Source organism: Pelodiscus sinensis, chromosome 2 (assembly GCF_049634645.1).
Source record: "Pelodiscus sinensis isolate JC-2024 chromosome 2, ASM4963464v1, whole genome shotgun sequence".
NCBI classification, from domain to species: Eukaryota; Metazoa; Chordata; order Testudines; family Trionychidae; genus Pelodiscus; species Pelodiscus sinensis.
Window position 1 is genome coordinate 176,946,324 of NC_134712.1, and position 12,658 is coordinate 176,958,981.

Here is a 12,658-nt window from a genome sequence, read left to right on the forward strand (position 1 = left end):
TTTGACTGTAATTTAACTAAAAGTTCAAATTACTTCTTCACATTCCCTATCCCTGGATATAGAGAGTTTATGTTAAAAAAAAAGGGCATGCTACCAAACTGAAACTGTTTGGATGTGTAAACATTCATCTTCATTCCATGGTATTTAGAATTACTTGAAAGGAAGGGCCAAGTGACTGTGCTCTAGATGCACCACACTCTCACCAGGGGCATTCATACTTTGTGATGGCTGCCATCTAGTCCAATACCCTTTGGACTGAACTGGGGACTTGAAAAACTCTATGAGCAGCTACAACTTGAGCTAATGAGCCATGGTTCTGAAGCTGGGTGCTGTAATTCCAATCCACACAGAACAAGAGTGAGAGGAGAACCTGTAACATATACTCACCAATGGTTTTACACGAGCATGAACACCATCATATGCACATTTTCTTAAAACTCCTGGGCTTCAGAGAAATTACAAATCAAACATTTTTACCTTCAACTCCTCAAAGAACAGCCTTGAATATGCATGCAAAATTAACATCTCCTTAAACAGAAAGTGTTATTTGTAGTTGTACTTTGTACTATGTACTAAATTAAAGCCAGTATTCAAGTCAAACACTAGATGTTTATATTCTTTGCTATAATTCCTGTTTCAGGTCTTCTAAACTCCTCCCTGAAGGAGTGAGCTGTATAAAAAAAGGACCACAAGGAAAAGCAAAAGGATAATGCTTAATTTTGTGTACAAGTTTTGCTCTAACTCTGAAAAGGAGATTTAACAAATAATCAACTACTCAGCTAATGCACAGCTCCTTTCACTACAGGAGAGTTATGCCAATACTGTATACACTAGCTGAGGAACTCACCCACAATGTCTAGTAATCCCTTTGGCAAGTGGACCTTCTGGGACAGATTTCCTTCCAACAGAATGGAGGGTATTTAGCAGCATAGTACTACTGCTTTTGAGAATTGTAGGATGTGACTGGTCAGTAGTCAGCATGCTATAAAATAACAAGATTTTATATAGCTCTGATCTTATCAAATAGGTCAATGTAATGAAGTCTGCAGAATTACCCAGAAGCCTAATAAAAGTGGTGCTGAAAAACAATTATCCTTTTCCCTACAAAATTTCAAGAAAACAGTTAACAAGGTTGTATTCTGGTTTCAACTTACGTTGTAAACATTAATTGAAAAGGGCAGCTCTCAAGGGAGATAACATCCAATGGATAGGGCACTGGAATAAAAGTAGAAGAGTTTACTCTGTTCCTAGCTCTGCTACTGACTTTCTGATCTTCAACAAGTGAAATCTCTGGGCATCAGTTTCCCCCTCTGTAAAACACAGCAATAGTTGCCCTCCTTTGTAAAATACTTTGAAATGTATGGATGAAAACAATCATGTAAGATCTAAATAGCAGTGGTAGTAGTAAAATTTGGAAGCCTGAGAATGGGGTAACTAGATTGACTTTTACTCATTTCATGGATGTCTCTTGCATTGTCTATCTTGTTTTGCCTTCCTGCTCTGTTTTTGGGACAATACATGACAAATTACATTATGTCCTATGCGCACACTGGCTTAGGAGACTGGAAGCAGCAGGCAGAGTAGAAGTATGAACTTGTCTCACCCCACAAACAAAAACAAGCTCAACAGTCTGGATTTGTTGATGGTGAGTTGCTAAGCAGAGAAATTAGGCTTTCACGCATAACAAAAGCTCTTGCACTTTGGAGAGAAATGTTTTGTTTTTAAAGAAAGGGTGAAATGCAGCAGCCTATCAACCTTCAAAAACTCCTATAACTATTAATAAATGCTTTAATATTATTCCTTCTCCAGTAGCACTCAATCATTCATCAATAGCTATGGCTATAAGCATGCCAGGCAGGTTTCCGAGGTTAACCATTTAACTAAATCATGAATAAAGTTCACTACTGTAAGTGAAAAACAATTTGCATTGTAAATCTCTCTAAAAATATCCTTAATATTCTGCAATTTTTCAACAGATTATTAAAATGCTTACAATACATTTAAAAGATTCCATAAAGAAAAAAAAGTCTCTTGCATGTTATACCCTTTTAAACAGTAACTAGCACAAGCTCCAGCATTATTGTAATTTGTCTCTCTTTAGTAATAGGCCATATTGGATGAAGTATTCTGTGCTACATGGCATATTCTAGGAAGAAATAAAGCCTGGTCATCAATTTCCTGCATATACAGCGTTCCCGCTCCTAAAGAAACATCAGGGAGTAACAAGAAATCAGACTGTCATGGTTTGCCCTTCATCATAAATGACTCAAAGCATCTGCACAGGAGGGGTGTTTCCAGACTCAAGGGTTTTTTCGAAAAAAGTAGCCCTTTTTCGAAAAAACTTCACCTGCGTCTAGACTGCAGCTGCGTTCTTTCGAAATTAAATCGAAAGAACGCGGCTTTTCTTTCGACGGCGGTAAACCTCATTGCACGAGGAAGAACGCCTTCTTTCGAAAGTTCCTCTTTCGAAAGAAGGCGTTCTTGAATGTAAATAGGGCTTCTTCGAAAGAGAGCATCCAGACTCACTGGGTGCTTTCTTTCGAAAAAGCAAGCCGCTTTTTCGAAAGTTCCGCGTGCAGTCTAGACGCTCTCTTTCGAAAGAGCCTCTTTCGAAAGAGGCTTGTAGTCTAGACATAGCCTGTGTGGAAATCAAAGCAAAACATCTACCATCAGCACAACAATACCACAGAGAGACTGACCGGATTTTTAAATTCATCTGATTCATAAATCTTCATTTGCAGTACTTTCAGAAGTAAACTACCCCAAGACAATGGGTAGGGACTGGAAGAAACATCATACTGCAAACATTCCACAAACATCACAGGTTGAGAAACCAGTAACATAATAGTGAGAAAAAAATAAATGGTGAATGAAAAGAACTCAACTACTTCATATAACTGCTTCTTTTGCCAATATGACTTTCTCCAAGGAGAGATCCCCTGAGGTCCAGAAAACAAGCCTATTTACCTCCTATTAAACAAACATTTAAAACCATGCATCACAATTGCTATCCTGTTAAATTCAAGATAAACCCACAGGTTATCCATTTTGCTCCACTAAGTCAAAGACACTGAATTAGAGGTTTGTCTGCCCTCCACTTGCCAAAGTAGGAGACAGTGTTGATGTCTGGACCCATGTTGTATTAAATCTCCAAAGACATACAACTACCAAAAATACCTTTGAGATCTACAGCAAACGGGCCAGGAGACTATGCCCAATTTCCACAATTGTGGACTCAGCCACAATGACCTAATGCATTTGTGACCGGCAAACCTGACTAATGCAAAATATTCACAAATGTGAGATGGTTCCTTAGCTCCTAAAGAACATTTCAGTTACTAAGCAAGTATCTTTTCAATTCATCTCCCAAATTACTACTAATAGAACACAGGGAAATGTGTCACAAGAAAGCTCCTTTATAGAACAGTCTTCCACAGGAGCTCTCACCACCTTCAGAGCAAAATTAGATGGGCATCTTTGATTTTGCTTTTTGCCACAAAAGAACATTTAAAGACCAAAAAGCCTATCCTACCTAACGTTTCAGTGGAATGGGGAAGAGAACCAGAAATCAATTATTAAACAGCATGTCAAGATTGATTACATTGTGTATTACACTCAGATACCTGGATGATGAGTAAGTTAAACACCTAGACAGCTATATAGCTCTTCACTTAACAAGTCTTGCTAGCCTGGAACTAAAGAATCAAATTAGTAAAACGTTAAACCCCTCACCATACACAAAATGAAAAGCAGAAAATAGCTTCTCTTAATTTTGCGCACACTCACTGCCTCAGTACCCCGTGATGCCCATAGTCTGGTTCAATCTATTGAAGAGTTTATTTTTCTTTACAATAAAAATAAGGTAGTTAAACTGTAGGAAATAACAGTGTGGAATTCATATGTCACATTAATTTCTAGAACATCAACACTCCAAATTAGGCAATGGAACTAACAATGTAAAAGGCAATGAGGAAGAATGGTGAAAGAATGAGCCCACGACCCCATCTCTTATACCCCTCAAAAAACTCAGAGGAAAGTTATTTAAAAATGGTTTTACTACATACCCAAATGGTAGGCCGTTATTCCACAGTAGTTTTTTGAGTAATTTTAAAATTGGATCCTTCCACTGTGAAGTATTTTTTTTTTATGGTTGAAGATTACGTGGCACAATCTGTCACAAATAAACACTGACTTCCTCAATACCCAGAGGGTGTTTGATCCCCCCGTCAGACCCAAGGCCTGTCCCCATTCCATCCATTCCTCCAAGATCACACACCCACTCCTGCTCTGCCCCATCTTCCCCAAACCCTACTCTGCCTTTTATCCAGCCTCCTGCCCCACAACACTGCCTCTTTTCATTTCAGGTTGGACTTCAGCTCTTGGGTTATGCTGGATTGTCCCTTTTATGTTCTATGGAAGATTCCTAGGCACTTTTGGGAGTGTTTGCATGGTATCAAAACAGATAAATAAAATACATATTTAGAAAATCCATTGTTCTGTTTCAACCACCTCCCCCCAGAATGCATATGAAGTAACCCAATGGCTCTGGGAATGGAAGTCAGGTAATGCGGCTAGTTTCTAGCTCTGACACAGACTTATTGTGTAATTTTGGAAAAGTCAGTTAGCTTATCTGGGCTACTCCCATGATGTTGCCCCATCTTTCAAAAGGAACAATATTTGTATAATGCTTTGAGAGGTATGGATGAAGAGTGCTGTATAAATAACAAATAGTATTCATTTACACACAAAGAAAATAAATAGGGGATTGCAACAAACAAGAATGTGGCATTCTTACATCAAGATATTCTAGATAGGTCCCAAGTTAACTGACTAGCCTTCTTTAGTCTCCTCCCTTTACAAAAGGTTGTGATATTCTCTCAAGGAATCATCCCTCTTCCTAATTTCAGTTTTACATGGAAAGCGACTGACAACCACAAATGCACAAGTATTTTGTTATCACCAAACTCTTATAGAAAAGATCACTAAAGGCAACCTTCCATGATGGCCTGTTCCTGACAGATGCTCCAAGACGTAACTATTAGATGGGGCTACTCAACTTTGGAATCCTGGGAGCCGCAATAATATAGCGCACGCCGAGGGCCACAACTGAAGTGTTGTTGCATATACATGCAAATTTATATCCAAATATATGTAAATAGCTTCTTTCACACTGATGGGCAGGAATAAAAAAATTAAAGCAAGACTACACAACTCACACGTCCCATGTAAGTCAGTTCTGTTGCTATTAATAAAATGCAATATTTACCCGATTTCCATCCATATGTCAGCACTTTTAATGAGCAATGACAGCCCAGGAATTTAACTAGTAAAATGCATATCAACAGAAGAGCATTATATTGACTACTTTTTTGTTTTAGCTCCCACCCGCAGGCTGCAAATAAATGGGCCGTGGGCCACATGTAGCCCGCGGACCGTGTGTTGAGTAGCCCTGTATTAGACTGTAGATGCAATCTCCCTAGTTAAATAAGCAAAAGGACTTCACAAATACTGTCCAATATATCTCAATTTGGAAACATTTTCAGAACAATTGAAAAAACAAGCTTGTATCTACAGAATTCTAGACAGTCCCTCAAGCTGCAGATGTCCACAATTTGCATCAGTTCACCACTCTTTAGGAAAGTGTAATTTTGAGATTAAATCCTTTTCAGAGACAAGTGTCAGTGATTGCGCACCCCCAATACTAATTATTTTTTAAACCTTACAAAAATTGTGAACTCAAGCAAGAGAGTGTTCTAGCCGTAACATTTAAAATAGGTCACTCTGTAGGAAATTCCTGTAGGACAGATATGCCAGCTCAAGGACTTTTCATGCGGAGCTATTTAAATATATAACTTCACACTGTTTGATAGCCATTATTTTATCCAAATAAAAAATAATAGGAGTAACAATACTTAATATTTATACAATACATTATAAGTTCAAAGTGCAATGTTAATATCAATCTGTCCTCAATTCCCATGTGTGAGGTACGATATTTTAAATTTATCTCCACTGTACAAATATGAAAGGCAGACACAAAGATTACATGATTTTTCATGGCAATAGAGCAAGTCACCAAGAGAGCTGGAATCAGAACTCTCAATATCTTGGGTAACAATCAAATGCTTATTCCAGACAAAGCTATTATTCTTTATATGATTCTGTATAGGAACCACTGAGTATTACTTCTATTTGATGTTAACTTCTCCCAGTGGGAAATTTTAATTTCTCCTCCTCTTGCTAAAGCTTCAAAGTAAGCAGAATGCAAGTAACAGTTTTGTGTTCCTAAAAATTTTACTGGAGTCCTCATCGATGACACAATATAACATATCTTACCCTAGTGAAATTTTAGGCACTGCAATCCAGGTTCATTGTTTCAGTTTGCAGGATCAGACACTACATAAGTAATGTGGTGGAGGATCAGACACCACACAATTTGACACCACGTAAGTAATGTCAAGATCACAAATTCATATGTACAAGCCTATAGTTTAAGTGGAATTAAACCTTTATTTCATCACAAATCTCTCGTTGAATTACTAAATGACGGAAACATCATTAGGATGGCAAGATGATTTATATTTGTATAGGTTTGCCTCACTTTGAAAACTGTTCCCTTAGACAAGAGTGAAGAATTGAATGGACCATTAAGCTAGGCCTATAGTGTAATGGTCAGCTACTGATCACAATGTCATGAAGGTGGATAGTTTAAAAAAAAAAAAGATGAAAGGACAAACTCTGAACTGACAATTCCTTTACAGTTACTACTAACTTCAATTCTTATACAACAGTCCAGAATTGTGTCTCCTTCTCTCAGAAGCCTAAGATGCGGCACTATTACTTGATTTCATGATACCTTGCCAAGACAAAACAGCATCACCCACCATTAAATGTGCCCAGAAATGCCAAATGCAAATCTAGGAGTCAGAAAGTTTAGGGCTAGCTTTCCATATTTTATGCTGATGTTTGGTATCAGGAAATTGCAACTGCCACCGTAGATAGTTACAGCAAAAGTAATAAATGTCAGTTACACCAAAGGACATCCAGGCATTCAAAGTTACATACATTTCTTTTTTTGTCACATTTTTTTCCATGGTTTTCCCTCTTACATAAGCTCTGATTTCAAGGGAAAGTATATTAAAAACAAACAACTACTTGGAAGTTTCTTCGCTCACCCAACATTTAAAGCTTTCAAATTAAACTTATTGAAATGATTTATTAATTCCATATGAATATGCTACGTTCACTTATGGCAGATTAAAAAAATTCTCAAACAAAACAAAATGCATAGTCACATTTATTCCAACTCCAGATATTTCAGGGACTTTCCAAACCCATGAAAGTTTAATCGAGGTGTGACTCTCAGATGTAAGTGGTTTTTTAGATTTTTTCATGTAAGAATATGTGTTATTTTTTCACCCTAAATATAATTTAATCCAGGGATTATAATAAAAAACCTCTCTCTAGGATGAAGCTTTACATGTACAAACTACAAATGCAACTTCTATTTTGTATCTTCTAATATTTTATTAAACATTTATTTGCTTGCCACCTATCAGGAATCTGTAATACTTGTACGGGAAATAGGCTTTATATTGATCCATTATTAATGTATGTATTGCTTCTGCCACAGCGTTGTAACAGAAGGCTGGTTTAAATTGTACATGTAGCTTGGTCTTACGCCACTCACACATCCCCAAGCATACTATGTTGAGGGCCTTGTGAATGAGAGCACAAATGTAATTTATATGTCATATTCTTGCTTCAGTATAACTTGCAAGTTTTCACTTACGGAAGTATTTCAGCGTCTCTTCTATTTGCTCAGTCGTTAAGTCAATATTGGCATCAGGAGAAATGAGTGGCGTGTGAAGCCAATCGTCGTGGTCATAACCATAGATTGTATCTGCTCTCAGCTTATAATGGGGCAGTTGTTCTTCCAGCAAACTGATGATTTCAACTTCAGGAAGATCAGTACTATTGCACACATCTGAAAGAAGCAAAAGAAACACACAACCCAAATTAATTACTTCAAATAACTGAGCACTTGTGTTTTAACATGGGCCAGGGAAGCATGTCAATCTACTTCAATACTGGTAAGAGTTTCCTGAAAAGAACTGTGAGCAATATACATTAATTTGAACTGAATGACTGAGACAAGAGACAGTTAAACACAGGGTTGGTGACTCATAAAATTGGAGCCCTAAGATTAGAAGGGACTGCAAAGGTGATCTAGTTTAGCCTTCAGTCAAAATACAAAAATGTCTTGTGTCAATCACCCAGAGATGGATCTAAGCCCAGGTTCTTTTTGAAAATCTCCAGCGAAGGAGCTTCCACAATTTCCCTAGGCAGATTGTTTCATTGTCCTATTGTTGTTATAGTTAGAAAGATTTTCCTAAGATTTAATCTAAATCTGCTATACTGTAGAGTTTGAGATCACTGCCTCTTGTCCTGCTCTCTCTGGCAAGAGAATAAAATTTTTTTCTCCATCTTTTTTATGGCAGCCTTTCAAGTATTTGAAGACCTGCTCTCACATCTCCCCAACCCCCATTCTGTTTTCCCAGTCTAAATATATATAGTTCCTTCAACCTCTGCTCATATGCTTTGCATTCCATCATTTGGATCATTCTTGTCACTCGCTTCTGGATCTTTTCCAGTTTCTCTACATCCTTTCTATGCAGCAAAGAAAAAACTAGACACTGAACACCAGCGAAGGCCTGACCAGCACTGAGAGCAGTACTATCATCTTCTTTAAATTGCAAGTTATGATTCTGTTAATGCAACCCAACACTATGTTTGCTTCATTTCTTTTTTGCAGGTGTTGTTGTGATCCAACACTACTCCCAGATTTTTGTCAGAGGTGCTGCTGTGAAACCAGTTATCCCCCATTCTGTATTTCACTTATGCTGACAGGCTTTGCTCAAGAAAAATCCCAGGGCTGAAACAGCAGAGAGTGTTGCAAATCATAGCAGAGATGCACTGGTGGATCTAGCATCAAATTTACATGTACAGTAAAAAGATGTCTATGGCAGTAATGTAGATTAATAGCTCTCAACCTGATTAATTTCACAACTTCAATAATAATTGCTGCAATATAAAGTTAATATATAAGACAGTTAAAATAATAAAGAATTTTACATTTCCTAATGTATACAATTCAATTACCTCACTGTAAGTTACTTATAAAATGTCTTGCTTCATAATCAGAAAAAAAAAAAGCAGAGTACTAAATAGCATTTTGAGATGGTAGGGCAGACTTCTACAGCTTATCTTTGATGAAGCAAGTGAAAATCTTCACGTTCATGAAGCTGGTACACAAAACTTTCTTCTGAGTGGGGATTATAAAATGTGTTTTATCACTTGCTTATTCAATGAACTACTAACACATTGTGTACATATGAAATTTACGGCCTCTGCATTCCATCTTTAATCAATGCCAAAATTTGGCATTGGTAGGATAGAGAGTCACTTCACAATTTACTGTAAATAAAGCAACCCTGTTAGGCAGCAGTGACCGCCTCACAACATGAATGATGTCACCTTCCACGTTAGTAACAGACGGCTTTTCACTGAAAAACATCCCCATGTACCACCAGGGAAGATGGATATAAGGAACATCTCATTGTTTTTCAAATAACATTTTATATCCTAATTGTTCTGTTTCCCCCCTAATCCCTAAGGTTACATATTCAAAAAGTGCCTCTGATGTTTAACCATAAGGCTTAAGGATGTGCTACCAAAGTGCAAGGTGGAGAACATGAAGATGAGCTGTTATCAAACTGCCTGAATGATCTTGCTATAATAAGCTTAAGTAAAACGGGCTACTGATAAGACATGCAGTTTAGCCACTTAAGTTCACATAAATATGTAATTCCAAAAAGAGTGCCAAGCTCTATTGCTCACACTGACAATACAATAGCACCATGCTACAGTCATTTAGAGATACACCCATCATGAATCACTGTTTCAGAAAAAGGGTTGGTATGGTTTGGTTCATTAGCCAGTACATGTTCACTTGTGAACAAGAGACAAAATACTACATATATTAAGCTAAAGTTTGGAAAGGAGAGGAAGGTCAAACCCAAAATGTAAATCTTTGAATGACTCTTTCTACATTTTTAGCATTTAACGAGACACAACATATTTAATATTTACAAATAGCCAAATGGTGATCGACAGAGGCTATTGCTTATGTCATGAACAGAAATTAGCTCCTCTCAAAATTTTGCAACATGGCATCAAATCACCATCAAACTCTGTAGACTGGCAATCCTCCATGGACCATCCATTCAGCACTGTATGTTAACATCCACTGGGGGTGGAGAAGAGGCGGAAACTGACAAAGACAGAGACAGAGACAGTATGTTCAAGAGCCTAGAACAGTGGTCACCAACCAGTAGATCGGGATCTACTGGTAGATCTTGGAGCCTCTGACAGGTGATCTTTACTAGTTTGGCCAAGAGGCTACCAAGTACTCACACTTCAACTGCCCCTTCCCCCCCCACTGCTGTGCAGCTCCTGACCTTTGCCTTGGAGCTGCCTCTCCCACCCCTCAGAGCCTCCTGCTTGCTGTGCAGGGCAGAGAAGGGAGAAGAAGGGGTGCTGGTCTCAAGGTGTCCCCTTTCCCACCCTGTGTCCTATCTCCACAGAGCAGAGAGGGGACACAGCAGGACTTGGGATGGAATTTGCTGGCTGCTTTTGGGAGTGGTGCAGGGCCAGGGCAGGGGTGAGCCTCTTAGCCCTACTGCACCACGACCCAGGAGCCACCTGAGGTAAGGAGTGCCCAATCGACCCACATCCTGAAACCCTACCCCAGTCATGAACCCCCTCCTGCACCCTAGGCTCCAGCCCCAGCCCCAAGCACCCCTGAATCCAAACACCCTCCCACAGCCTGCACCTAGAACCCCGTGGCAACCCAACTGCCTGTCCCACGCTCAGCTCAGAACCCCTCTCACATTCCAAATCCCTTCACCCAAGACCAGAGCCTGCACCCCCAAACCATTACCCCTGCCTGGTGAAAGTGAGGAAGGATGGGGGAGGAAGGGAGAAAGGAGTGAGCAGGGGCGGGGTCTTGGAGAAGGGGCACAAAGGAGGCAGGGCCAGGCTATTTGGGTTTGAGGTAGATCTTGGATTGCACTTAAATTAAAAAAGTGATCTGATACTTAAAAAGGTTGGAGACCACTGGCCTAGAACACTAAGCCTAGTGCAAGACCAGGGACCTGAATCATAGTCAGAAAAGTCAGGCCATGTATTAAAGCAGAGCTTACACATTGTTAGTGATATTAACAGGTAGTCAGTTAGCTACCTGGTAAGGATCACCTTTAACTCATTAACCTTACTCATTAACTATTAGCCAGTACTTGGGAGCAGCCAGCCGCAGGCAGAGAACTGTTCCAGGTTCACTGTCCCCCTCCACCCCCACATGGGGGCTGGCAAGGGTGGTCAAGGCAGTTTCCAAGGGAGGGGGGGGTCAGGAGCAATTACGGCAACCCCCACGCAGGACAGGGAGGACCCAGGCTGGAGCGGCCTCTGCCTGTGGCAGGTGCTGCTTTAATCAATTAAACAAGATTCTATAGTTCTTCATATTCTCTGTCTGATAAGGTTACTAGGTCTAAAATTCATTGAGATAAGTTAGAAGATGGACCATACATTGGGGCAAATTTAATTAGTTTACTGTTACTCACTGTTATTTTTCCATCACCAGCTGTTCCATTTTGCACTTACAAAGTGTGAATAATTAACATACAAAACCAACCCTATTGAAGCCCTTCTGCAATGAGATCCATATAGGTGGACTCATCCCCATGCACAGTCCTACTGAGACGCTATTCAAGTGCAAAAGGCCAGCTCATGTGCATCAAATTGCAAAATTAGCACTTCAGCTTTTTCCAGTCCTGCTGGAAGACTAAGTTAGTTGGAGAAACAATTTCTCTGAAGGTATGAAACCACTCCAGTAAATTAGGATATTGGACTTCTGCTTGGCTGCCTCTTTCAATTACTGGCAAAAAATGTGACTTTCTCTTTCATATATTGGTAGCTGTAACTACCTTATTTCATGAGGAACTTCTAAAAATACCTGTTAGTCTTCATTAAGTGCAGGTTTTGCAACTGGCTATTATAGCTTTTAGACTACCTCAATGGGCGATGGTTTATTGTAGCTTAATAAATATTTATTCTTTAATATCACCTTCTGATTAGGAGAGATGCTTTATAGCTATAGAATTAAGTGCAGGTTTTGCAACTGGCTATTATAGCTTTTAGACTACCTCAATGGGCGATGGTTTATTGTAGCTTTAATAAATATTTATTCTTTAATATCACCTTCTGATTAGGAGAGATGCTTTATAGCTATAGAATTATTCAAAATATTTGTACACAATAAGTGGAAAAGTAAAATACTCAAATCTGAAGGTCCTACACATGGGAACATATCTAATGAAAATGGGTTCACCTTTTAGCTGGAAGGAGCCATATTATCAGCAAATGTGATTTTGCAACAAAACAGACATAAGCTGTGTGTTTCTGATGTCACATTAAGGATGTTAAAGTGCAGTTAATTGACAAGTCGACTTGATGGAATTTCCATCAACTAGTCGATAGGCACTTCTGCATTCCTCCTTTGAAATGTACAGGAGCCCCCGCTCGGGCTCTTGTACATTTC

General features: G+C 39.0%; 1 protein-coding gene across 3 annotated transcripts in view; it reads right to left on the reverse strand.

Annotated features, from left to right (window-relative positions):
* TRAK1 (trafficking kinesin protein 1) overlaps positions 1-12,658 on the reverse strand; it is a 123,450-nt gene that overhangs the window by 94,797 nt on the left and 15,995 nt on the right. For all 3 annotated transcript variants that reach the window (XM_025189033.2, XM_014577911.2, XM_014577913.3), the window contains one exon: positions 7,793-7,987. The gene's annotated coding sequence lies outside the window, so the exon portion shown is untranslated. The remainder of the gene's footprint in view (positions 1-7,792; positions 7,988-12,658) is intronic.